This window comes from Vulpes lagopus, chromosome X (assembly GCF_018345385.1).
Source record: "Vulpes lagopus strain Blue_001 chromosome X, ASM1834538v1, whole genome shotgun sequence".
Classification (NCBI taxonomy): domain Eukaryota; kingdom Metazoa; phylum Chordata; class Mammalia; order Carnivora; family Canidae; genus Vulpes; species Vulpes lagopus.
Genome location: NC_054848.1, coordinates 81,091,156 through 81,118,103, shown reverse-complemented (window position 1 = coordinate 81,118,103; position 26,948 = coordinate 81,091,156). Strand labels below are relative to the sequence as shown.

The following is a 26,948-nucleotide window of genomic DNA, read 5'->3' as shown; positions in this document are numbered from 1 at the left end:
GTTGATCCAGAACCCACTGTGGATTTCTTTAGCACCTACTCTGTTTAGCACTGAAGAAGGCAGGCAAGGTGGCAGAGGCTAGGATGGGGCCTGGAGAACTAAGAGTGTAGCTGGGGGAGTGGAGTAGCTGTACCCGAGGCCAGTGGGGATCAAAGCAGTTCCACTAGAGCAACTGCAGACCGAATAGGGACTTCCCTTGAGGGAAAGGCCTGAGGCTTGCTGCACCCTGGGTCCACAGGTCTGGAGCTTAGGTGGTACCAAAGCCCAACTAGGAAGGGAGAATCTTTCTGGCTGCAGCTTCCAGCAGGGCCTTAAGAGTGGGTTGGCTTTGGCATGTGGGAAGCAGCTGCAGGGCACTCTGGTTGGGACAGAGGAGGGAATTCTTTCCAGTGGAGCAGGGATCAAAGGTAGGAAGGGGCTGGCCTGGAGTGGGGACAGCAGCCAAGAACACTTTCTCTTCTTTCTAAACTGAAACGCAGAGTCACCAAGTTTCAGGGGCTAGAGGAAGGCCCACTCTGGCCCTCCTCTCATGGCTCCTCTTTGACTCTGACTGAGCTGGCCCCTAGTCCCCTCTCCTCAGGAACCTGGGCTCACCCTGGGTAGGTGCTGGGGCCTGGGAGCAAGAAGGCACCTCTCTTTTCTGCCTGGAGAGAGCTCATTGGGACCAGGTGAGTTGAGCTTCAGATTGCAGTCGAAGGTGGGCACCAGGAGAGCCTGAGGGGTATGGCTTCATACCTCAGCACCCCTTGCCTTGATCTACCCCAGACCCTTCTGAGGTAGGTGACAGAACCAGAGACTAGTCACAGTGTGGCCAAGAGAATATATACACTATCTGCCCCAGTGTCTTTGAACAGATGTTGCTGGCAGCCCCACAGGAGGCCATTTTAGCTCTGCACCTGGATCAAATAAATCCTTCTTTCCCATATGTCGTACCAGGGAAGACCCCGGAGCAAGGCAAAGGAAGGAGGACAACATCAAGCTGATAGGAAAGGCAGGTGAGGGAGCTACGGTAGTGAAAGGAGGCAGCCTCAGGTCGCCTATGGAAGGGAGGGGTGCTGCTTAGGGTCAGCACTCTTGCTTTCTGGGACCATCTCCTCCAGCTAAGATGCCAGGTGCTCACACTCCTAGCCTTTCCCACCAGTGCTCTGGAGAATTCACATTTAAATTCATCAACAGACTCAGTCAAGAAAAAATATTTCTTGCACACCGTCCCCTGTGCCAGGCTCAGTGTTAGGCACTGGGAAACTCACAAGAGACATGGGTCACAGCCATCACGGAATAATCAGATGAGTGGGAGAGAGAGACATTAACCAAATGGTCACACTAATGAACGCACAATTACAAACGGAGTAAGTGCCAAGAGGGAAAAAGGAACAAGGCTCTATCAGGGAGTTGTTGTTTTTTTTTCTAAGATTTTATTTATTTATTGAGAGACACACAGAGGCAGAGACATAGGCAGAGGGAGAGGCTTTGGCCCAGCGCAGGGGAGCCCAGCGCAGGACTCAATCCCAGAACCCTGGGATCACGACCTGAGCCAAAGGCAGACACTCAACCACTGAACCACCTAGGTGCCTGTCAGAGAGTTTAATGAGGAATGATCAGACAAGGCTACCTGAAGCAGGGATACTTGAGCTAAAGAAATGAATCTCTAATACTGAAATCATCAGCCCTGATCTAATTCTCATCAGCAGACCCAGGCCAAAGGAGACATTTTTAGGCAGAGGACTTTTAGTAAGGAGCTAGAGGAGCTAAGGAGCCCCTAAAATTGTACAATTAGGTAGCGCCTTACACTCTTGGAAATATCTCTAGGCTGTGAGTGGCTGTCAGGTCCAAAAGAGGAAGACTAACAACATTCTGACAAGAGGAAGAGATGAGTTTGAAGCCCATGGGGCGACTAGTACTTAATGTCATCCTTTGCTAAAAATAGCCCATGACAGTATGGAAATGTGTAAAGGCTGGTCCTGGGGACCGGTGATAAAGTGGGTATAGCCTGTGGGGAGGAAAATTTGGTTTTGTAAATTATTTACTGTAAAGAAAAAAAGGAAAGGGGGAGGGTCGTCTGGGTTTTCTTTTCTCCTTGCAGGGCTCCTTCTGAGTTATGAATGCTTCTCATTGTACAGAGGCAGTGGGACACAGAGCTCCAGGCTGCACTCCTTTCAGGAGCCCGAGGTGTAAATTTTCTGGGCTGCAAATGTCAGATATTCATCCAGGCTGAAAAACAACCTGAATGCAGAAGGGGAGGGAGGCTATACTGTGCAAAGGGGCAAAGAGGTTGATCGAGGGGCTCCAGGGAGCTTTCATTTGAGAGATGTGGGTCCCATCATAATGGCAAGGTGCGTGACAGCTGAGAGCTCACTGTGATCTAAGGGATTCGAGTTGGGAGGGGTCCAGATAAGGCCAAAAAGACTTATTTAGCCAACAGGAGGTAAACCTTGGACTTCCGGGGGCTTGTGGGGCTGGGCTAAAGGAACAAAGATGATGGCTCTAAGAGAGTTTGAGGATGGAGTGGATGGAGGCTGGTGAAGAGAGAGAAGAGAGGTTGAACTTCAAATATAAGACAAGTCACAACTCAGGGATGGTAGCTAGCTGCTTCCAAACCACACCAGGAACAGGCCTCTCTTGTAGCGTGAAGAACTGAGATTAGATAATTGGAAGAACTTCCTGACGAGCTAAATGAGGGTACCACGGGCTGCCCTACTGATGTGTAAATGTGGGGAAGGTAGTGACGGTAATAATAAAGAACTGGATAAGAGGGCCGGTTATAAGGAAGGGGACAGAGGGAGACAGACAGGCAAAGAAGGCAGACGCAGGTGCTCCTAAGTTAGAACAAAGTGCGTGTGTGATATGTGGAAGTGTTTCTCATGAGAATACTTTCATAACAAAAATGCCTGTGAGATGTCCGTTGGATATCAGTCATTAAAGCTAGCACACACTCTCCTGGGCCTGGAATGTCTGAGGGGAATGGACTGGAACTATTAGGGTACCTCCCCAAGTCCTCTGGCCTTCTCAGATTAGCCTCAGTGGGGCACCCATCTTCCACTGGCTGAGAATTTGGGGGAGCACTCCTGTGCTGGAGGCCCACCCCACCTACTTGTGGAGGAAGAGGATTCCTCCATCCACACACACAAGGAAGACTAGACACGAGGGATGCAGTGGCAGTCAACAAGCCAGGCAGGATCCCAGTGGCAGGAAACTTACAATCTAGTGGCAGAGACAGAGATTAAATAATAGACAAATAACTGTATCATTGCAATTAATCAGAATGAAGGAAAGGTGCAGAAAGCCATGAGAACACAAGCTAAGGTGGTTCTCCCTAGGATTAGGAGATCTGCAAAAAAGAAGTCACCTTGTTAAGACCATGGGCACTGCATGTACCCCTTTGTGAGTGATTCTTGTCCCATATCAGTAGCGAGGAAAGGCAGAATGACCTCAAGTCACTAAGATGTGGATTGTAAAGTTCCTCTGGCTCACTGAGGCCTTCATGTAGAAGCAAACCCTCAAAGACACTTTCTCGTTGCTGAGATCAAGCAGCCTTGATTTAGGTAGAATGATTCTCCAAGGGCCTTAATAGACTATCATCTGAAAATCAGGATCAGGAAGACTTTGAAGAGCTCACTTGCCAGATGAACAGGATGAAGGGCAGTGAAGAGAATAAAGAACTAATGCACTGAAAATCATACTTGATATTGGCCCCTAGAAATACCAGGTCCCCAAAACGCTGTCTTTACTCTCCTATTCAAACATGGGAGACTTTGCTAGTATATTCTAATATTCACTGCAAGGTGTGCCCAGGGCCGTCAAGTCCCAGGAAACCAAGATTCTAGAGACGCAGGGTCCTCCTCTGCTTTTCCATGTTCTTCTACCAGAGGAGTGGGAGGTGCTGGCCCTGGTAGGCAGCTGAGATGGGCTTCCTTCTTTCTCCACCCACGAAAGACCCTGGAGGGGCCACCAAGAGGCAGAAAAAGACATTAGCCACTGTGTGTGCTCATAAAGCACGGGGGCTTCACATCTGATAAACTACCACTGACAGACTCTGTGACCTTGACAAGTGACTTCCCTGGACCTCAGTTTTCTCATCTAAAAAATGGCAGAGGGAGAGTGTGGTTGGAAAGGTTAAGTGAGAGGATGCTCTAGGAAGCCTTCAGTCAAGAAAAGCCAGCCTTCCTTTCCTTAGGCATGTCTTAAATGGAACCAGAATAAAATCTTCTCTGACTTTCCTTGCCTTCCTCTCTTACCAGTCCCCTCTGTCCCCTCACTGACCCCTCCCCTGGCTCCAGCAGTCACACACCCTCTCCTGCCCAGAGCCAGCTAACACCTGCAACACAGCCTGGCAGGCTCTCTCCCTGTCAAGGCTTGCTCTCTGAACCTTCTTCATTCACATTCATTCAGGTATAAATGACTGAGAAGGCGTTTGGCCTTCCTCCTTCTGAGTGGGGCGAGGGGGGCGGGGCGGGCAGTGTGGGTAAGCAGGGCAGGCTGCCGGGACATTTGAAATTTTTACCAGAGATCAAAACTTACAGGAGTATGAGGGCACTCTACCGGCATTGCTAGCAAACGAAGAAGGATTTCAGAGGGCAGTGAAGCTGGGGACCACCTCTTCCAGTTCCCGAGTCTCCCCATTCCCAGGGTGGGGGGGCAGCTCCTCTCACTTCCACACACATCTTAGAGCCCCAGAGGCTCAGATCTAGGAGGACTTTCATGGCCATTTGGCCCCATCCCCTCCCATTACAGATCAGGAAGCTGAGGTCCAGAATAGGCTGTGTACCTGCCCCAAAACAAACAGCCAATTAGAGACCAGCTGAAAAGAGAAACCATGTCTCCTGATTCTCTGACTCAATGGTCTTCCAACTTCTTGTCTCTGGACGGCTGTGTCCATCCCATCCCAGTAGATACACAATACCTCCATGCCAGGAGACAAGCTTTCGGTCCACGTGATGCCAAAAACAGTGTTTTTTAATTTGGTTTTATTTAATAGAATTGACCAGTGGTTTGGGTGTTATGGAGCCTCGGCCCTAGAATCCTGCTTCTGCTCAGGCGGGGGCTGTGTGCCACAGCCACAGTCATGCAAGGGGGACAGAAAGCCCTGCTGTTCGGGTTGGAAAAGAAATCAGTTGCTGAAACATTGGTCTTTTTGAAAGTTCCAACCACAGGGGCTGGCTGGCAGAGCTGCTGTCTGGGCTCCCCCAGAGGATCCGGCCCTCCCCTTCAGTCTGGGAGTTAGTTTAGGAAGCTGGCCTGGCCTTGGCCTCAGCAGAAGATCCGGAGGGCAACACTCACCCCTGGAGCTCCAGCCTTCTCTCAGAGCCCAGGAGCCCCTGAGGCACTCAGGGCCAAGAACTTCCTCTTGCCTCCACAGCCCAGCCAGCCCAGGCTGGCCCTCAGACTCTCTGAGCACTTTGCTTTTGAGCCTGAGAAAGAGTTCCCAGTTGCTCCTGCCCTAGCTCGGCAGCTACAGAGAGAGCAATTGAGAGATTCCAGAGGAAAGGGAGAGAGGGAGGGGAGGGAGGGAGGGAGAGAGGGAAGGAGAGAGAGAGAGAGAAAACCAACCTAAGCCAGGCAATCGAGGCTTTCCTGGGCAGTGATGAAATGAAGGGGGAAAGGCTAGAGGAGCCCCAGCTCGTGGAGGAGCCCCAGCTTGGGGAGGACCCTGAGCTCATGGAGGAGGCACAGTTCCTGGAGGAGCTACAGCTCGAGGTGGTGGAAAGTGGGTCAGATTTAGATCCAGAAGATCTGGGTTCCAGTCCTGACTTTGCCACCAATCTGATGCTTGAGCTTGAGTAAGTAACTCCGTGCTTTTCTGGGGGGCTGCTTTTCCTACTAACAGAATGGGGGAGGGGAGAACCAAGGTGGTCTATAGAGTCTCCTCCAACTCCGATATTCCGGAAAACACCTCGAAAATCCTGCTGTGTGTGGTTGGGATGCACAGATGCTTTGAATAAGTCATTGGACTCCTAAATGTTGGAATGCTGTGGTTGGGGAGAAGGGGTTCACAGGAACAAGAAAAGGGAAGGAGAAGGTGGTAAATGTGCACAGAGCCTTGACCTCAAGAGGGAGTCCAGGCTGAATAGAACATTGGGGTCAATTTTCAAAACTCAAAGGATGATGGGCTTGGAATGAGCTAGTAAGGAGAACTAGGATGTTTGGGGGTGTGGTCAGTGCGTGGTTGCTAAGGAGCCTCTCTGCTAAATGTCTCCCAGTGGCTCCTTGAGCCCCCAAATTCAGGTACTCAACCCAGAATGCATTTCTTGAGTTCTTCCTATGTGTCTTTGTGGAAATTCTCAATTGAATTAGGAGTATTTTCAGGTCTTGGATGTTCACATCCAGATCTAAAAGAGAGCCTACGAAGAGAGACTAAACTGACCCCTTGTCTTAGAAACCTGTTTTCTCGGTAAACCCTCCACTTTTACCAGACCCACTGCTGCATGACCCAGCACAGGGCCCTTTGAGAATTTAACAACCACTATATATATAGCTACTCTCTCCCCCCACTAATGCACAGATGAGACACCAGAAACCAATCTACTTGGTGTAGAGTATTGGTATTTAGTACATTGCACTGCATTCGGATTCCCTCAAAGTCGGCTGTCCCTCCCCGGATTATATGGTGAAGGTCTGTAAGCCATAGTTGATGACATTTCACTAACCAGAGAGTTCCTTCTGGGGCCAGACATGAGAGTGCAGGGCTCCCCATATGGCAGGTCATCTCCAACATCCTCTGCCAACTGTGCCCCCATCAGCACCTCCACTGCCGGGGAAGCTGCAGTAGGGAAAGTGAGTAGAAGAGGAACACCCCCCCTACACAGACACCTGTCCAGACACCTGCCCTAGTGCCCGCATCCGCGCCACCCCACACTATGCTTCTTTCGACTAGTCCTCATCCTTCTTGACTCGGCACCTTCAACAACCGTTTCTTGCTACTCCATTAATCAATCACAGATTCCTAAGGTTGGAAGGGATCTTGGAATTCTGCAGGAAATAGTGCTGCACTGTCTAGAGCCCTATGGTCTTCCTTGGCGCCTTAGGAGCTGCCCCAAGGGTAGAAGAAGAAAGGGAAGAGAGAGAGGAGGGGAGGGGAGGGAGGCCAGGTAGGAGGTGAATTCGAGAGAGGGAAAGGGAAGAGGAAAGAGTTTAGAGGACAGAAAAAGAAAGAGGGGAGGTATATTGTATCACCACCTGGCCAAATAGAGGTTAACACCTTCGAACACACAAGGTCACAAATAAGAATCTATGCGTGTCCCTTAAAGCTGTAGGGTTTGGGTCCTCATCTGGCTTGATTTTCCTCACCACAGGGTTTTCAAGCTGGGCTCCCCTGAATTAAATAAGAATCTATGCTTGTCCCTTAAAGCTGTAGGGTTTGGGTCCTCATCTGGCTTGATTTTCCTCACCACAGGGTTTTCAAGCTGGGGTCCCCTGAATTCATCCCATGGGTGATGGAAGTTAGGGGGCTCTGGACAACCCTGGCCCTGCCCATGAGCCCAGGGGGCAGAGTTTCCAGTCTCAGAACAGTTCTGCTGCTCTAATGACTTTATATCCAGAGACACTGAGAGCATCCAGCTTCCATTGGGGGTGGGGGTGGCGAGGGATGGGGGATGATTATCTGTTGAACAGCAACAACAAAAGTTGTAAGTCACCAAAGGACCTGAACACTCCAGCCAAAACAGGATCTTTTGTAAAGCATGGGAGGGGAGCACATTGCCTGGACCCTAAGACATCTTAACCCTGATTGTTAGAAAGTCCTGGGGTTTAGCTAATAGCGGCACACCTCTTTTTGGCCAGGAGAATACTTGGCCTTTCAGGTTCCTGCTGCTGGACAAGTTCCTGCTTCGGGCCTGCTTTGTCTCCTGATGACCACCCGAGGAGTAGGCTCTGGAGAGGGAGGGTAGCTGACTTCCCAGGGAAGACAGTGTTCCCAACTAGGGGCACCACATGTTGGGGTGGGGGGGAGTTGGCCAGCCAGAGGTGTCTGTGGCCTTGTGTGAGCGCCTGGCTGGCCAGGCAGTCTACTGATGTGGGCTTGGGGCACTCCAGCCAATACAGCCCCTGGGGCCGAGGCTGAAGAAGTCCACTCCAGAGAGGACACTGTCCAAGTTAAGTGAGATCTAGTGTGGAATTCTCAGCCAGAGGGAAGGAGCACTTGACTGGGAATAAGGGCTCTGTGTTCTGCTGCAAACTCCAGCCTTGGCTGGGGCTGGCACCTGAAAGTAGAAAAATAATAAGGGCCCAGGTCCTGGCCCTGAGAGGAAGGCATGAGGGAGGCAGGCCCAGAAACAGTATTCAGGGCCAGGCGGGCATTCTCAAGCCCTGCCGGCTTTACATTGGAGGAGAAGGATATAAAGCCTTGCTTGTTGGTGGTGGGGACCATCTGCATGCGCTATACAGAGAGTACTGTTTCCCCGAAGTGTGGTAAACATATACTGGTGGTATGCAAGAGGATTTTAGGTGCTCCGTAGACTAACTTTGTTTTTCTATTTTTATAGCTGTTTATTTATTGGACAGGTAGTAGGGGGAGAATGTGTCTAACACATGCACCTTGTGATTTCAAAAATATTCCTAAGATGGGGGTATTTTTAAGAAGTGAATCTACTTAAAGTTATTATTTTAAGATTTATTTATTTATTTATTTGAGAGAGAGAGAGAGCGTGCGCAGTAGGGAGAGGCAGAAAGAGAGAGAGGGAAAGAGTCCCAAGTGGACTCCATGCTGAGTGCAGGACCTGAGGCGGGGCTCCATCTCACCATTTCAAGGTTATGACCTGAGCCAAAATTAAGAGTCGGTCTCTTAACCAACTGTACCACCCAGGCACCCCTAAGGACAATACTGGTGGTACTGAGATGTGGCTAATATCCTGACAGTGGTAAGCATTCCAGGCCGTACTGCCACACTGTGTTAGCAGAGGCGGGCAAGAGGAGACAGAGGATAATAGGGGCCATCCAGTATGATTTGAGATCATCTCATCCATGTACACCTAGCTTGAAGGCCTCCTCTGACAGCCCTATTCCAAGCGTAAGAACACTCTGCTATTTTTATATCCATGGTGTCCTGCTCTGCCCCATGACACTCAACACTCCAGATTACCAACCAGCAGGCCTTTCCCTTGCCCCAGGGCACTGTCTTACCACACTCCAGAACACACAGGGGTGGGGGTGTGGGGGTGGGGGAGCTGCAGGAAAGTTGGTGGGGCTGCCCTCACCAGCTTCCACTGATTTCTTCTCAGCATTGTTCATTGGCAAATTCAGCTCAGATGTAAGGAGGTATTTCCAGGAAGCAGGTCAAAGAAGTTACAATCTTTCTCTGAATGCACAAAACCACAGTAGGACAGGAAGTATGTGACGGTGGCAATTTACATGGACTAGAGCTGATTTCCGGACAGATTTGGACAAGATGTGGTGGGAAATTTGTATAAAATCAAACTGGAGAACAGGGTTCCCATTTCTGCTAGGAGTGTGTGATGAGCTCTGTCTGTGTAAATAAGTTCTGTCCACTTCCTCCTTCCCTTGCCTAGAGATAGGGAACTTGATTCTTAGCCTTGCTTCCTCCCAGAGCTCACCTTGCAGATTATGGGGATGAACCCTGGGGAAGAAGCAGAAAAGTGGTAGTATTATGGGCCTGGTCTCCTGCCTCCCAGCTGGGCTGCACCTCAAGAGCCTTATATCTCTTTCCTCTGTTGTTTGGTCCCTGGAACCATCTTTAGCAAAAGGCCCAGGCAGAGACAGTTGAGCAGCAGACACCTCTAGGAAAGGGAATACCACAATATCCTCTGGTGGTACATTCCAGTGTTTAACAACCTTTGCCCTTGGAGACCGTTCCTCCTAAATTCTGTCCTCCAGCTTTCTTATACACCACTTAATGTGCTTCAGTGGTGGTTATTCCACTCCTTGCCAGCCCCTTTGCCAGATCAGTTTTATCTATTTAAAAAAAAAGACTTTGAACCAGCTTGTATTTCTCCATCCTTTAGACAATGTCCAAATTTTCCATCTGATATTTCATTCTGTCCTCTAACAGGTGAGAATGTAACAGGCACACCTTTGCCTTTAGCCAAACACCCCCCCACACACTCCTGCCCGCTGTTAATCTCTTCTCTGACCAGTGACACACATTTGGAAGATGGCAAGGTAGGAAGGGAGCAAAATTAACTGGACCTCGGAGGACCCAACCACCTGCCCTAACCCCCTGAGCTAGCTGTCCAATAGGAGACGGGAGCAGTATAGAATTTCATTAGTGGACGATGGCCATGGAGTAGAGAAGGAAGATGAACTCAGAGTTCCTACATGTTTCTTTCCTATTTAGAGCATCCAGGATCATGCTTGTTCCTTAATGATACTAAACTGTGTGCCAGTGATTCATTGCAGCCTCTGCCTTTAGCTGCCCTACCCACATAGCCCCATTATTTTATCTAGGTAGAGTTACACTTTGATTATTCCTATATTCAATATCCAGTTTGTGGAATATCCATAGCAGTCACTGAATCTCATGTTGTCCCCGCCCCCCACCTTCTAGCAAGTCTCTGGGTGCTCAGACATGTGGGGTCACTTTGACACCAGTCTATGTTGAGCATAAATAAAGAAGGCTCTTGTGAAAATAAGTTATCCACTCCTGCATGGATTCCAAATACAATCATAGTGGAATTCCATGTGGCTGGGGTAACATCAAATATGGGTATAGATAGTCTAAAATAAAAGGTAATCTGTAAAAAAATTTAAAAATCACGTGTAGCTCACTTTGAAATTGTGCTGTGGGTCTAGTTGTTGTTTTTTTTCCAGTAGTTCTGCCTTCCTCATAACTTGGGCTGATACAAAAATGAGCTTGCATTCCTGGAGTGTGCAGGAACGGGGAGGAGAAGGTGGATGAGGGGAAAGCTGAGGTGAGACCACATATTGCCATGGACATTGTGCAAAGTACACGAAGACACCTAGAAAGACTTGGGAGTTGGCTTTGGGTCACCCAGAAGTCTTTTCTGTGTGGCTTTCGAATGTGTCCTGTGGTGGTTTATGCTGTGGATTTGTCCAGGAAATTCCCAGGGGCCTGTCCCTGGGTACCTGGTTTGACCTGGGGAGACACGGGGTCAAGGCACTAACCAGGAAATCATAAGCCCCTTCTCCCTCTTCACTTCACCATAGCCTGATGGCTGTATTCCTGTGCCTGGTCTGGTCGTCTGACCCATGTGAGTCTGAAGGAGGTGGTGCAATTCATCTGAGGAAAATCATGTCCGAGACAGGAAGGGGCACGGCAGCCTCTTCAGCAACGGATTTATGTATCTGTCATGGGAGGGAAGTGTGAGCTGAGAAATGACTCCCAGAAGTGCTAGAATTGGAGGAGGCAGCACTGCTACCTTTCCCAGTCTATAGCATATTCGTCCGGGATCTCTGCCGTCTCAGGGAGGCCCCACATCCTGGCCCTTCCTCCTGTGCTCTCTCTGGCTCAGCACACACTTGGGCAAAGAGGGCAGACCTGGCCAGGTGTGCCCTGCCAGTGGCCGAGCTGGAGCTGAAGGCTAAGAGCAGAAGCAGGTGCTGCTCTCTATGTATCAGTTAGAGACCAAGTGTCTTGAAGCAACCACAGCAGTGTGCAGCCGCCGCAGCTGGCCTGGTGGCAGTGTGGGTGGATGGGGTTCCTCGGTCCCTGGAGCCCACAGAGGCCAGGGAGGACTCTGTCGGCCGAGAGCTAGACTTCATGCTTGCTGTCTTTGCAAGAATTGATTTTTGCATTTTTGGCCTGCCCTGCATATCTTGGCCATGGGCCTCTGTTGAGCCTGGGACCGTGTCTTTGCTCTGCGTCCCTTCCCCTGATGCGACGCTGCCAGACACGCTCCCTTGGCAACCTCATTAGGCTCCTGTGGTGTCTCTGGAGAATATAAACTGGGCAGCAGTGTTCCATCTTTAGGGCTTTACTTGTCCAGAAGGCTTCTAACCTCTCCAGTGCAAAGGGACCCTGGCACATTCCAGCCCTGCTGTCTTTGGGGGCACCCACTCCACTCAGGTCTGTGCCCAGCACTAGTGGAGACAGACTCCTGGCTTCCACATGCAGGACTTCATGCATTCCTTCTTTATTCTTTGTCTCTAGGGCAGGGGCTTGGCCAACGGAGCACATATCACCCCCTGCCACTCCCCCAGCCATGACGAAGAACTAATGACTGTTTTCATTGCTCCTTAGAGAGCAAGGGGTGGCTCATGCCAAGCCTTGGAGCCCAGTAGGGAAGGTGAATGGCACCCCGGCTCCAGAACTCACCAGCACATGGTTCCTGCATTAGGTGGGCAGAGATGCATATGAATTCTGGGGAAATGCCTCTGTCTGGAGAAGAGCTTGCATCTCCCTTGTTGTGAACCTAGCTGCCAAAATCTGAAACATTTTCAGCCTGGGTAGAGGAAGCAGGCACATCTTTCAGGAAAATGGTGAACTGGGTAGGATTTTTCTCTCATCCTCTTCTTATCTTCCCCTTATCTTTGACACTCTCTCTTCTGCCCTAGACTCCCTTCCAGCACAAGCTCCCTCCAACTACCCTCATCTGCTCAGGGCTCTCAGCTGCATATTCCAGAACTTTCCTGACCCCCTGACCTCTCAGTTGTCCATCCCTCCCTGGGGGAGACCTGCTTTCTGCTACTTCAAAGGGGACACAGAGACTCCAGCTAAGGTATAAACAGCTGGCAGTAGCTGAATGTGCTTCCCTTCCCAAGTCACAATTCTGCTTAAACATGGACCCTCCAAAGGAGCAAGCAAAGTGAGAACTGTGGCCTCAGCTGCAGGCTGCTGGAGCTGACCTTTCTGGGCAAGACTGTTCTGACTTTTAGCCTCTCAAGTCATGCTAAGCAGGCAGCCACCCCTCTCCACCCACGTGTAAGGCCATGTAAGGCAATCCCTGGAGATGCACTCTCCTTTCCCAGAGGTAACTGGGAGAGCCCTGGCTGTGCCCCCTCTACCCACCCAAAAGCCCAGACATAAGGGGCTAGGTATCAGGGTGAAGGCCGGAGCTTAGCCTGAAGATCAGAATTGGGGCCGCTAGGCCTCTGTGCCCTCCCCGCAGCCAGCCAGGCAGGCACTTTTGAAAGATGCAGGGAAGAAACTGGAAACACCCCCATCTCTTGCAAATGTACCTGACTCAGTTAACTTTTTAAGTATCTGAGAAAGCAGGAGTAGTGAGGCAATTGTGCATAATAGCAAAACCATTCTGGCTTGAAGGGAAGGGCTCTAACTGCTTACAGAGCAAGGGTTACAGTCATTCGGAGGGGTCTGTTGTGAAGCTATTTTTGGCTCATTCGCTCTTCTTTTCCTCCTTGAGTTCTGTTCCTCTCAGGCCCCTCCGGAGCCCCCCTTTCCACCTCCTTCCCCGGGTCTGTACTCATACAGGCTTATGCAGGGGAAGTAACCCCTCGCCAAGTGATTCTCTCATCCAACATATTTTCTGAGATGGTCCCACTGCTCCCTTCCAGAAAAGCAAGGACAAAGACTGTCTGGACCCATGTAACGACCTCTTCCCTTCCGCCCAGGCACACCGGAATTCCAAATGTTCTCGTTTCCTTCAAGCACAAATGGCTTTTGCTGCTGATCCTCTGCTCTGGGTTACCCATTTCCTGCTCAGCCCTGGCACAGCAAACATGTCTCTGTAGCAGCTACCTCAGGGTAATTTGAGAAGGAGCTCCAGGCCACCACATGTGGAAAAGGAATCAGGGGAAGACACATGTGGAATAAGAATCTCCTCGAGAAAAGATGTTGGGCTTTTTGGAAAGGGCCTGAATGATGTAGAAATACCAGTACCGGATGTTTCTAGGATACCAGCATCACTTACTCTAAGGTGATTTTGGGTGATGATGGGGATGATGATATCCTCCCCACTGCAGTGACCTCATTGAGAGCCCTGACACCATTCCATCTGCCTCCCGAGTCAGCAACCACCCATGCCCTGCCTGTGCAAAAGTCCTGGGTGTGTATACCCCTATCCAGCCTGGATCCTTCTGCTTTTGCCTGCAGTATCTCATCGGTTTCTGCCTAGTCAGTCAGCTTTGCCTTGTTGCCGAGCCTGTTTGGGTGGGGAGGGTGGGAAAATGGAGCAAATGTGCCAGGAGGGGACTGTTCTCCGCCTCCCTGACCCCTGACTCTCCAGCTGTCTTTGTATTGTGACTCTGCTTGTGGGCTCCCATCCTGACCAGTCCCAAGAGCCCACCCCCCGCAGCCCCGCACCTGGATTGCTGGGTCCCAAGTTGTACACACCAGCAGCACTTCCAACCCTCCTCCCCCTGCTCACCTCCTGGCTGGTGGCTGGTGGCTGGTTTCTGTCTGCCTGGCTGGCCACTGACCCCACCTAAAGATGTCTGGCCAGTCCCTTCTGGCCTTTTCCTCCTCACCATGCCAGGGATGCTAGTTCATGGTGGGGCCACAAGTTAGAAGGAGCTACCACAGTGGATTCCCATGCCCCACCCCCGCCCCCACCCCAGGGAGCAACTCCCCCCCCCCCAGAGCTAAATGAGAAAACAGGAGCACTGTTCAGTCATTTGGCCTGGGCCTTGTTATACCCATTTCTAGATCCGTTTTTTTCATAGGCCTTCCAGCACTGATGGCCAAAGCAGCGACCCCATTCTAGGGTAACCCATGAACACAGGCCTTAGGCAAGGCTGATGAGTACACAAAAAGTGTTGTACCCAACTCTGTCTGCCTTTCTATAGCATTCTCTAACCACCACCTCCTGCTCTCTGCCCTATACCCCTATCCCCCCAGTGCCCAGGCTCTGGCTGTCATCTGGATGCTCAGAGCACTGGGCACCAGACATGAACTCCTGCTCTACACTTTTTAGTTTTCCAGTGTGTTCCTTTGGAACCCTAGGAACCCACCAGAGTGATCTTAAAGGCAAGCAGAGGACCCAGCCAGTGGGGCTCCAATGCCTCCCACCCCAACCTCAACTACTCAACAACTCCGGCAGCTCTGCTTTTTATTCTTTTAATAAATTGGTTTTCCCTTGAGACTCCATTTGAGAGAAAGGGTCTAACTTTAAAAATTATTTAAATTGCTACCCTAGACCTTTCTCTTCTCAATGCCCAAATTAACTCACTCCTTCCTTGTCCTCGTTCCTCTGGTCCTGAACTCTGCTAGGGGAAATGGCAGGGGAACACCAACCAAAAAGCCATTCTGCTGATGCCACAGGGTTGCTAGCAGTGCCAGTGTCTTCACACAGCTAAGATGGTGAGGAGAGCAGGCAAGTTGGCATGCTGCTCCTTTGCATCATGTGGCTGCCTCCTCCACCCATCATTAATAATAATCCCTCGCATTTGCATAGCACTTGACAATTTCCAAAGCACATTCACAGACTTTATCTTATTTGATCCTTTGGAAATCCCGTGAAGGCCGCCAGGGCAGGGGCTGTTATTTACATTTTACGGACTTGGGAGGCTCTCAAGACCATTTAATCGTTGGCGTCTCTGAAGAGCTCGCTAAAGGGAACTAGTTGGTATGAGCTAAAGGGCTGGTTAAAATGAACAAGAGTTGGAACAAAGGTTATACGAGGAGTGACAGGAGAAGGATATGACACAGAAGGGAACAGCAGAGCCCATGCTGTCTCCAGTCCATCAGGCTGGTTTGTGAACCATCTGGGAAGTAGTATGGAACTTGGGCAGGGCAGACCCAAGGAGGCAGGGAATTTCTCCTTCCCTGTGATGAGTGACTGTTCGGGTTCCTGAGCCAGCCACTGCCCCTACCTTGTCTCATTCCCATTTTACAAACCTGACCTGATCACACAGCTCCTTGGAGGCTCAGGAAGCTGAGCATCAAGTCCCAGAACTAGAAAGGCCATAGAGATCTAGTCCCACCCTCATTTTATAAGCAAGGAAGCAGGAGCCCATAGACAAGAACAGTGTTGCCCAAGGTCACACGGAGAAGCAGGGACAGAGCTGGTTGACACCAAGATCTCCTGACTTGCAGTCCAGAATGCTTTCTACTGTAACCCCCTGCTGCCACTGTGTGTGTGTGTGTGTGTGTGTGTGTGTGTGTGTGTGTAGGGGAATATGTATAGAGATGTGAAGGAAGGCTATGTGCAGTGCCTGAATGCCTGTCTGGTGAACTTCTGTGACCTGGACTTTGTACCCACGTGCAATGACTGGAGGTTAAAGCCATTTATGGGGCCTGGGGTATGGTAGGGTATGAGAAAGACAGGGTTTAGGGTTTCTCTCCCAAGGGGATTCACCCATATAAACTGCTCCAGGTAATTAAGATCCCCAAAGAATTGGCAGCTGCTTGCTGAACAAATTAGACTCTGCCTTTATGGGCATGTTCTGTGCTGGAGATCAGAGGGCCCTCCCTGATGTTTGGTTCATTAGTCATTGTTCCCTGTCAGAGCAAGCACTCAGAAAATTGGACGTCTGGCAACAGCCTGTATTCAGAAATTCAATAGCAGGAGCAGAGACGGCAAGAGCTGAGTGTCTGGGACAGTGCTTCATGCACAGTAGGTGCTTGGAAAATGCTTGTTAGCTAACTAATGAACTAAGTAAAGAAAGCTTTTAGTCCTCCATGCTATTCAGAATGAAACAGTGTCAATAGCAGATCCGATTGCTTTTTAGCCGAGCCACATTTGAACTTTCTAATGGGCGGGCTGGAAGGACTTGGATAAAAACTCACTGGACCCCAGATTTCCTATGCAGATGGCACTACATAGATCACACTGCCCACCCCTTGGACCTTAGAACTAGTAGACTCCAAGTTTGCCCATGACCTCTTTTGAGTCAAATCCAAACACCTTTCTCAAGTCCCAGTCTTCTTTGGCTAGAACAGAGTAAGCCTGGCAGGGTACAAGATGAGGACCCAGGACAGGTGGGCTTTAAAATGAACTTTTCCTTCCTCACCATCTCGCCACAGGCCAGGCCTGCTAGGTAAATTTGGACAGACACTTTAGTATTGTTCTTAAATGTCAGGGAAAGATGTTGTTTTTGTTTTGTTTTGTTTTGTTTTATATCTTCTACTGAATGTCGCTAGTTCAAAATACCCAGGATTCCTTGCAAAGGTCAGCTAGCATAGCAGGACTAACAGAGTCTTAGAAGCTTTTGGCAGTCGCTAAAGGTTACCGCTGGTGTCTTGTCTATAGGCCAAGGGAGTGAACTCTGTGAGGGATTTCAAATGTCCTTGATGGACTTTTCCACCATACTAAGAGCCATTATAATAAGTACTTTTCAGATTCACCTAGCTATCTAGTTACTCCTTCAGATCCCCTCTACCAAGGAAGAAAGCACTAGATTTTACTGAGCACGGCCTTCTTTTGCCTTTGTTGGGGAGGAGGATGTGCATGTGTGTCCATGTGTAACTGTGTACGTGTGTCTAGACTTGAGTGTGTGGAGGGGATTTGGGTAGTAACGTGGACATGCATAAAAAATAGGTTTAAGGTACATGCAAAAGAGGTATGAAAAAAATATATGGTAAATATAATTATGTGGGGCAGGGGGAGAAGGATACCTGTGTTTGTGAAGGGACAGCTGGAAGGTTAGTGTCTGGTGGGAAGGTTGGTGTTCTTGTGTGTGTGACATATGTGTGTAACTCCATCTGAATCTGTTCCTATATATGGAACTTGAGAGTCATGGTAAAGAAGGATATGTAAAAGAGGGGTGTGTGTGTGCACGCACGCGTATGTGTGTCTGGTGAGGGTTTGTGAAGGTGTATGTCTGGATTACCCTCAAGTCTTGGGCTTGCCTGGGAGAACCATCTTGGCCTCTATTCCTTATTCTCTACCCCAGACCTCCTTGAATTCTCTGCCTCTGCTTCCTCCTCCTTAGGGAGATACTTTCTACCATGAATCCCCCCACCTCTCTGCTTCATGATCTCTAGTACTGCCCACCCCCACAGTCTCCTCTCCCTGGCCACCTGCAGTTTCTACCAACAAAGTGGGGGTGACTGCACGGTTGAGAAGGGCAGCACTTAATGACTGGGAAACAATCTCTGAGCCAATGAAATGTCTGCCTAAAGATTGTTCTTGGATCAATGGGAATCCTGTGGGTCACCCTTGGACAGATTAACATCATTAGGAAATGTAATATAGATATTCAATCCTAGAATTTGGTGAATTAATTAAATCCTTGTTTTTAGTTCTGTTGAGAAGGAAAATCATTTATTATCTTTAGTCTGACCCTGTGCCTTCAAGAGAACTCTTATTCTGTGAAAATAAGGGCTGAGGTAGGCAATTCACACATACTCGTGAAATCTAAGCAGATTATCTCACCAGTGGCTATACTGTAATAAACTAAAGTGACCTTGGTTTAAACAAACAGATGTTTGGGGCTGATAATTGAAGTGCAAACATGACCCTAATTAATGACTTGGTTAATAGTAAGTAGTTCTTTGGAGATACTAGCTAAATTCTCAGTCTTAGCTATAATACAGGTCTCTGGACAATGTTTGTATTCTTCATGTTGGAAATGAGAGATTTCTAGCTACTTAGTCTGTGAAGCCACTTATGAAACAGGAGAGAAGGAAAACCAGACACAGTTCTGATGGGAATGAGTATTTTAGGAAAAGTATTGATAAATATACATCTCTAAATGTACTCCCACCATCAAAAACCAGTCCCCTTATATCTTCTCCTAGGTGAACCTACAAACAAGGTGTATGTGAATACCCACAAATGAATAAACATGTTCTCTAAAGTCAATAATTTCCTATCAATAACTCACTCTGGCTCTGATGCAGTCATGTGGCTCAATTCAGGGAGACTGCCACTTCTGAAAATGAACCTAGAAAGCAGCCTAACACCCTGTTGCCAAAGAGATGGATGAAACAGAGTAGAGGATGCTGGGAAATAGAATGTATGCAGCTTCTGGGCTTAATGGCCACTTGGTGTGAGGCACCCCACCCTTCTCCCAACTGCTTATTTGTTATTTAATGAAGAGGACAGGGAGGCAGGTGGTTAAGTCAACTGATGTGTTGGATTTGGGTGGCCCTCCCCTCAAGAATAGCACTTTCTTTGCTGCAACGGATACATCCAGCTGCAGATTTCCATCATCACTGAATACAGATGAATTCAGAAATTATACTGGCCTCCTCAATTGTTGCTACTGAGTTGAACAAGCACTATTGGGACTATCTTCTTGGCCACACCACTGTCCTGAATGCCACAGGGGGAGGGAAAAGGGGAGGAAAATAAAAAAACACCTAAGACCTTGGGGGGTGGAATACGTGCAAAGAACTAACTCAAGCATGCCCTGAAGACATACATCCACAAATGCAAAAGAACACATACCAAAACATCTCATAAAATGATGGGCTCTATAAAATGATAGGTGGAATTAAGTGGTGGCTGCAACTGTCTGGAATCTTGGTGCAGAACCTCATGAGTGGAAAGTCAAAAAGGACCTTGTTCTGTTGCTTGTACACCACAGTCCTCAGGAAGAACAAGAGCAGTGGAAGTGGTTAGAGTAGCTTCCAAAGTGTGTGTTTAAGTATTAAAAGTAGTGGGCATGATTGTCTTCCGTGCTGAGCTCTTTGTTTTAATGGAGCTGCTCCCAGATATCCAGGCCACCCTGTCTCAGAAAACAGCATGTGCTATTTCCATGCTGGCCATAGTAAAGCGTTAGCAGCTTCTAGTATTGCAGGGGTGGCCATGTCAGAAAGGGCAGGGCCAACACAGCTTCAGCCCCAGCCCAGGGCTTGAGCACAGACACAATCGATATAATTTTGGCCTAAGCATGCCAGGGTCAGCCTTATGGACTTTGACATTTGCCTACAGTCTGGCCCCTGAGGTGGCTCAAAGTTGAGGAAGCTATCCATGGCTTAAAGCTGGTAAGTACTCCCACCCACCCACTTCCTCTACTGTGTTCACAATTGGCATATTACATCTGGGCTAGGCAAGAGCAGGTGGGCTTTGAATTCCCAAGGATTCATATATCTGGGTTTGCCTCCCTCCAACTCCACCCCCACTCCCACCAGTGGAAAAATTAGGGCTGGGCTTCCACCTCGTTACAGACTTTGAAGCCTCAGTATAAAGAATATTCCAGGAAGGGTAAAGGCAGGGAAGAGCGGGGGTTCCCAGCCCAACTCAGGCTTAACATTGAGCCCCAGGTATGATGCCCAGCTGGCCCAGCAGTGCCAACAGGCAGGACTATTTATCAATAGTAGGGGGTGCTCATAGCCCCTTATGGCCAATAATAGGGGTGCTCACAGCCCCTTATGGCCACCCTCAGTTCATCAGACTACATTGCCCACTTAGGTCTGGGTCTGTAGCTTCCAGGTCCCAAAATGTCTGCTTGTGCCTCAGGTTGGGATATCTTCTTTCAGCCATGGCCAGGACCCAGAAGTCTTTGGGACAGTGCCCTAACTTCCAATGCCAGTTGTTCTGCTAGCTAGCAGAACTCTCTGCCTCACTCTGGGCCTCAGTTTCCCCATATGTAAGATGAAGTGGTGGGACCAGATGATTCCTAAAGTGCCTTCTGGCTCTGATGTCCTGTGACTCTAAATGCCCTCCCTTATTTTCAGGGGGTAAATGCTTTTTAGAGGGGGTGAGTGAGGGCCAGGGGATGCTTGAGGACCTTCAGCGTGGAAGCTGCTCCAAAGTTCCCAGGCTTCATTCTTTTCTGTTTCTCCCATTGCAAAGGGCCCAGGGCCACTCTGGTTTGGGCCACAGGCACGGTGGTTCACGGTCACCCTGAGCGCTACTTCCAGTGGGGCGGCCGCCTCCCCCCGGGGCTGCAGAGGAGGTGCTGTGGCTCCCACTGGACTGGACTGGGCAGGGCCCCCTCCCCTGGGTGGAAGCCTTGCAACCGAGCCCAAGAGGTACCCTCAGAGACCTGGCCTCTAGGGCCCCCCCTCAGGGCTGGCTGAGTGTGGGAGTGGGCTCTGTGCTTGGGTCTCCCAGGGAGCAGGGACTTCTGGGGACCACATGAAGAGCCTGTGCAGGTCCCTGGGTCAGATAAAGTTGCCCTGGCGGATCTGGGAAACCGGGGAGTCCGGTGGAGGCCCTGCGGGGGCTGGCAACAGTAGAAGCAATTTGTCATTAGGCTGTAAATGAGCCTGGCGGGGGCTCAGTGACACTCCATGCTCCGGTTCCTCCATAAGGAACCCAAGAGGCCTTCAAGCCCAGCTCCTCACTTCACCAGGGAGGAAGGAGACAGGCTTCCATGAAGACACAGGACCAGGGATTAGAGGGAGGGCTTGTTATTCCATATGATCATGTGACCCCGGGGACTTCCCCTGTTTTCCCAGTCCTTTCCCGGGAGACTTTAGGGAGCTGGGACCAGCCTAGGCGGGGAAAACAGTGATGACATGCCACACAGAAGGCAGTGTTGGCCACAACAAACGAGCACAGCCTCTCAGACAAACACAAACACACACAGTCTCTCTCTCTCTCTCTCTCTCTCTCTCTCTCATTCTCTGTCACACACACACACACAGACACACACACACACACACCATGCATGTGCACCAGGGCCTCACTGCACACCCATCTCAGGTGCTCCATTGTGGCACTGGCTTTCTGTGAAGACATGCCGGTGGCCCAGCCCACATCACCTGCCAGGACAACTTCACTTTGCCTGGGTGTGAGGAGGGGCGAGGTTCCTTGGAAGGGGAGGGGCATTTTGCAAAGCGAAAGAAAGAGAAAGAAAGAAAGAAAGAGAGAGAGAGAGAGAGAGAGAGAAGAAAAGAAAAAGAAAGAAAGAAAGAAGAAAGAAAGAGAAGAAAGAAAGAAGAAAGAAAGAAAGAAAGAAAGAAAGAAAAGAAAAGAAAAGAAAAAAACAAAGCAAGGCTGAAGTCCTCCCACAGGCAGGCTCATGCTCTGGGTGTGCTTTCGCAGGCCAGAAACTACAGAACTGGGAGTACTGCCAAGTGCTTTATCAAAGGAAACAGCCCGCCCAACAGCTGGAGATGGGCTCCTGCCAGCTGTGTGTGTCTCTCCGTCTCTCCTTCTCCTTTTCTCTCCCCTTCTCCTATCTCCATCCAGACATCTCCTGCAGCCTTGCACTTTGCGTCAGGGAGGCCCACAGATGGAATTCCTTGGACCGCAGAGTACCCTTGATGCTGAGTAACTGAGCATATTGCAGCCCCAGGTGGAGGCAGGGGAGGGCTGTCATTGAAAGGGGACGGGCTGCCCCACTGAGGTCTCCTGGCATTGGGCACAGGCCTGCTGGGTGGCAGGCACTGCTGCTGCAGCTGGAGCCTTGGGGAGACATAGTAAAGTAGTCCCTCTGTGGCCTCTGCTTTGCCCACGGTGGGAGGCGGGTGCCTGGCTGGGCTGTGTGTGTTGGCGGCAACAGGGTGCTTTCCAGCAACCTCAGCAACTTTGCCATCCATATTCATTAATTAGTTAATTACTTGGATTCATTTCTCTAAGCCTTGGGCTTCCCAGGGAGGGAGGAGACAATATGCTGGTGGGGGAGAGCTCCAAAGAAGGGTGCTCTGGTGGTGTGCATGGTGGGGGTGGGGGGTCCACTGGCAGACACTGGGGAGAGTGAGGGCAAGGATAACCTCCTGTGGTTTCACTCCTTCTTCCAGCCCTCACCCATTTCAGTCTCTTGCTTTGCCAGTTAAAGTGCCCAGGACTGTCCTAAAAGATGGCTCTGAGCTGCCTCTGTAGAAGCCACCCAATAAAGAATGGTTCTAGTGGGGCTGCCTCACTCTTGACAGTGGAGCTGAAGGCAATGGCCCCATCCCCGGGGAGGCCCAGGGGCTTAGAATGTACACAGCCTGCCCCCCCTCACCACAATTGACCCCTTGAGGTGACTCAAGGCAAATCTAACATTTCCCTGGCCAGCCTGGCTGCATCTCAAGGCTAGGGTCCCTATTGTGGTCATCTCTTTGTTCCCAATGCCCACCACACGCTGGGGGCTTAAGTAATGCCTGGTGACCCAGCTTCTGGGGAAGCCACTTTAAAGCTTGGGTTTTGAGATGCCTAGGTGTCTCAGTGGTTGAGCATCTGCCTTTGGCTCAGGTTGTGATCCCAGGGTCCTGGGATCGAGTCCCACACCAGGCTCCCCACAGGGAGCCTGCTTTTCCCTCTGCCTATGTCTCTGCTTCTCTCTGTGTCTCTCATGAATAAATAAATAAAATCTTTAAAAAAAATAAAAATAAAGCTGAGTCTTATCGAGTGGGAGGCAGCAACTTGGTCTGTATGTATTCCCCCAAGGTTGCCAAGTGGGCTTATTTTTTATATTCTCTGGCCGTTTTACTGAGTGAGTACCAGTGTCATGGCAGGGCATCACGTGGAGCCCTGTGTCACCAAGAAGCATAAGGCTGCAGACTTAGATGATCTTAGCTCTAGTATCTGGTGGGCATTCTGTGGCCCACCCTCCCTCTTTCTCATCGTCACCCCACCAGCTCTTCCATTGTTGTGGTGCAAAGTAGGCACTCAACAAATGTTTATTGCTAGTGTTCATTACTACTGCAGTGTGTACATGTGTGTGTATGTATGTGTGTATGTGTGTGTGTATTGAAGGTGTTTATCACACAAAGCTGGCCTGATAGGGGTGACTACTTGCTAAACCACTGACAAACCAGAGGCCCTGACCAGGTTGCTCAGAAGATACCCTAGCAGTTTGTTTGTCCAGCCCTGGCAACCACAATCCTGGGTGGAAGTCAAGAGCCTGAGGCAGACTTTAACCCCTTATCCTTGATTCTGTCCTTCCCAAATAGGGCTTGCCCTCAGGCCATAGGCCAGAGGAGACTGGCTCCTGGGCATTGATTGGGTCAAATTCTTCTGAAAAATTTTGCCTTCCCCCACAAATTCGCTGGACTCTGGCTCCCCAACTCCATTTGGGATCTTCTTTGTCTCATGGGTTCACCCCACCCTGCGCTCTAACACATAAATCCTTGGTACATTCTCCCCAGCCTGTTGTCAGCCCTCAGTATATCTGAAAGGACCAGGACAGGACTAGAAAGGAGTCATTTTATCATGGCCTGTTGATGACCATCTCCTTCAGGGTATGGGTGTGAGTGTGTGTGTGTGTGTGTGTGTGTGTGTGTGTGTGTAGAGCCTGCAGACTTGGGGTACCAGCTTCTCTGCAAATCTAGACCTTGTGGCATTAAGATTTCTCCTTCCTACTCCAAATACTGACTGCCTGACCTTCCAGCAGCAGCAGCCTTGGGGAGCTGGGCAGGCAGACAACAGGGTACTGACGTGGGCTTGTACACGAGATCTAGGCCTGCGCGAATGGAGGCTTGTGGGGCTTGCCCCCTCCAGTTCCCTCACAGGGGCACTTCCGATGGTTGGCACCACCAGCACGTCAGCTGCAGGGAGCAAATGGTGCAAGGGAAGAGATTCCAGGTCTCCTTTGGCTACGGCTGATTCCTTATTTCCTCTCCTTTCCCAGTTCGGGAGCATTTGTTGCCGTCTGAAGGGCCGGGCAGTGCCAAGACCACAATAAACAGCTTGTCCAGTACACACAAGCTCTTTGGACACTGAAATGTCAGCTGGCCAACTGGCTCACAGCTAGACCCTGCTGCGTGCCGTTTGCATCCGGCCCCTACAATGCCGCTCAGCACTTGTAGAACCGTGTGTCATAGCAACAAGCCTGGGGAGTGGGGGGCCCCCCCACCATGACCCGGTCCTAGCTCTGAGACACCAAATTTAGGAGCTGCACTAGGGTCCCTGGTGAAAAAAAAATGACTGGCTTAGGGACCCAGGCTCTGCAGATCTCAGAGCAGCAAAGTGGCCTGGCCTTCTCCCCGCCAGGCCTGGCCCCAGGGACAGCCAACCGCCAGATTCCCTATGCCCCATATAGCTGAACCACTGAGTGGTATTAGGCAAGAACATCTCACCCAGTGAATGCTAGTGGAGTGCAGGGCACACGCCTCCAGAGGATGTAGACAGAGTACAAATGGCAAGAGATGAGAGGGAGAGGTAGCGGGGTCTGGTGGCAAAAGTGCCAGGCCAGGATCCAGGAAATCTGGGCTCTGCTCCCAGCCCCTGCCACCAACTCCCTTGGCATCCTTGAGCAAGATCACCCAGAGGGCAGGGTTGGGGGAGCAGGCGCAGGGCCAAGGCCTTGTCTAGGAGAAGGTGAGCTGTGAAACTTGGTTCAGGCATTGGGGGATTGGGGGTGGGGTGTTTAACCAGGAAAACTTTCCACTGAGAGAGGCACCTAGTTGTCTTCAGATGCCTTGGATAGATCTTGACCAGCAAAAGAGCCAAACGTAGTGCCCCGAGGACATATCAGGAGAGAGAGAGAACCACTTCTTCCAAAATGTCCTGTCCTTTGCCTTGCTTGGGAAGACAACAGGCAAGGAACCCTACTGTGAGGACTGAGGGCAGAGGGCACAGTTGTGCTCTGTGATCGTCCTTACGTCTGCCTCTTACAGCCACCCATAATGACTTCTCTGGGGGCGTGTTTGTCCCTGGTCCTCCACGTTTGTATGGAAGAGGCGTCTCCCACTTCACCACCCTATGTGCCCATGCCCCAATGTCTCTAGTGTCCAGAGACCCACACACTAACTCTCAGGACCTGCTTTCATATCTCATCCCTAAGTTTCTTTTGTCTGGGAGCAAAAAATGTGCTGTTTCATCTGGCCCTCAGTGCTCAGAGGGAAGTCATGAGGCACAATAGTCTTCAATAGCACAATACACGGTTGATAGAAGCTACCAGTGTCTGACCCAGGCTAGGTGCTCGATAAATATTTGCCAAACGAATCCAGGCAGGAATAAACTCACAATATTTTCCTATAAAGGACTGCATGTGATAGTGGAAATTTGAGGCTTCGTGGTAGGACCAGTTTAGGGATAGGAGGAAGAAGCCTGTTTGTGACCATGCAAATAACAGCACAGGGGCAGCCACCCTCTGTGTGCAAGGAGGGAAGGTAGGATACACCCGCTGGAGGTGGGGGCAGGATGTCTGGGAAGAGGGCCAACATCCACTCTAGTCTGAGGGCCTCAGACACTTCCCAGGGCAGGAAGGCCCCATGGTGTTGTCTAATTGGCTTTCTGATTGTTCTCTTCTTTAGTGAAGGCCCAGTGTGGTAAACCGGTGTAGGGCTGAGCTTCCAGAATCTCTACTGGAGTTCTGAGCAGCTTCTGGTTATTCCCAACCAGGAGTCAGTTGCCCAGGAAGGCCTTGGATCTTATTAACATCACCTGAGGGAGCCAGGAGGGTCTTGGGGGGAGGGTCTTCACAAACCATTCAGACCTTAACATGCCCCCTCTCTCCCTTAGGTTCAGGGGCTCTGGGAGGTGGGAGCCGGCCTTTGCAGATTCCTGGCTTCACTTGCCAGATTCCTGGCTTCGCTTGCCAGATTCCTGTGTTGTCTGTGCCTTCACAGCAGGGTGGGTGAGAAAGAGCAGCTCAGGAGGAAAACACAAACAGAGGAAAGGTCTCTAGGTCTGTTGACGTTATAAGTGCTATTGATTTTACAAGATTTTTCCATTGGGAGGACAGTGAACTGACCTCGTTTTGCAGCCGGCTCGCGCTTTGACGCCACCGTCTAGGCCATGAACTGAGAATCCAAGAGGCTATGGCTTTATGTCAACACATATTTGATAGTCTCCGCTCTTGGCAAGGCCAGGCAGGGCCTCTAGGGGTGAGATATGGGGATATGGGAGTGGTTGCTGGCCTCTCTGCTCCTTCCACCTTTCACCAGGGACACTGTAGGACCCTGGACCCAAGCATTCTCAGATCCTACTGGATCTGGATGGCAGGGGAGGAGATTGGAATCTTCAAGGAAGGACTCTGGACTTAAAGCTCAGACAGGAAGAGGATAGTTGAAAGAGCACCGAACTTGGCAGTTGGGGACCCAGGCCTTCATCCCAGCTGGGCCCCCAATTAGCTATCCCAATTTCAAGCCAATGACTTCCCATCTCCTGTTGTCAGTCTTCTCCTTTGTTAAGTGATCAGTGGAACTAAATGATCCCTGAGGTCCCGTCCAGCTCTGAAATCTGTCAGGTTTGCAAGAAAGGCAGAAGTTAGGAAGGAGGAGAAGATAAAGGGGAGAGGAAGAGGCAAGAAAGGAAATTTCAGCAGAGTACAGAAGGAGGAGATGAGAAAGCAGCAGAGGTGCACTGCTTCATGAT

General features: G+C 50.2%; 1 protein-coding gene across 7 annotated transcripts in view; it reads left to right on the top strand.

Annotated features, from left to right (window-relative positions):
• The window catches only part of TSC22D3 (TSC22 domain family member 3), a 62,344-nt gene that overhangs the window by 11,841 nt on the left and 23,555 nt on the right, over window positions 1-26,948 (top strand). Inside the window, exon 1 of one of the 7 annotated variants that reach the window (XM_041740747.1) lies at window positions 477-668. The exons of the other annotated variants lie outside the window; for them this stretch is intronic. The gene's annotated coding sequence lies outside the window, so the exon portion shown is untranslated. Of the gene's footprint in view, window positions 1-476; window positions 669-26,948 lie in introns of those variants that run through there. 7 annotated transcript variants of the gene reach the window in all.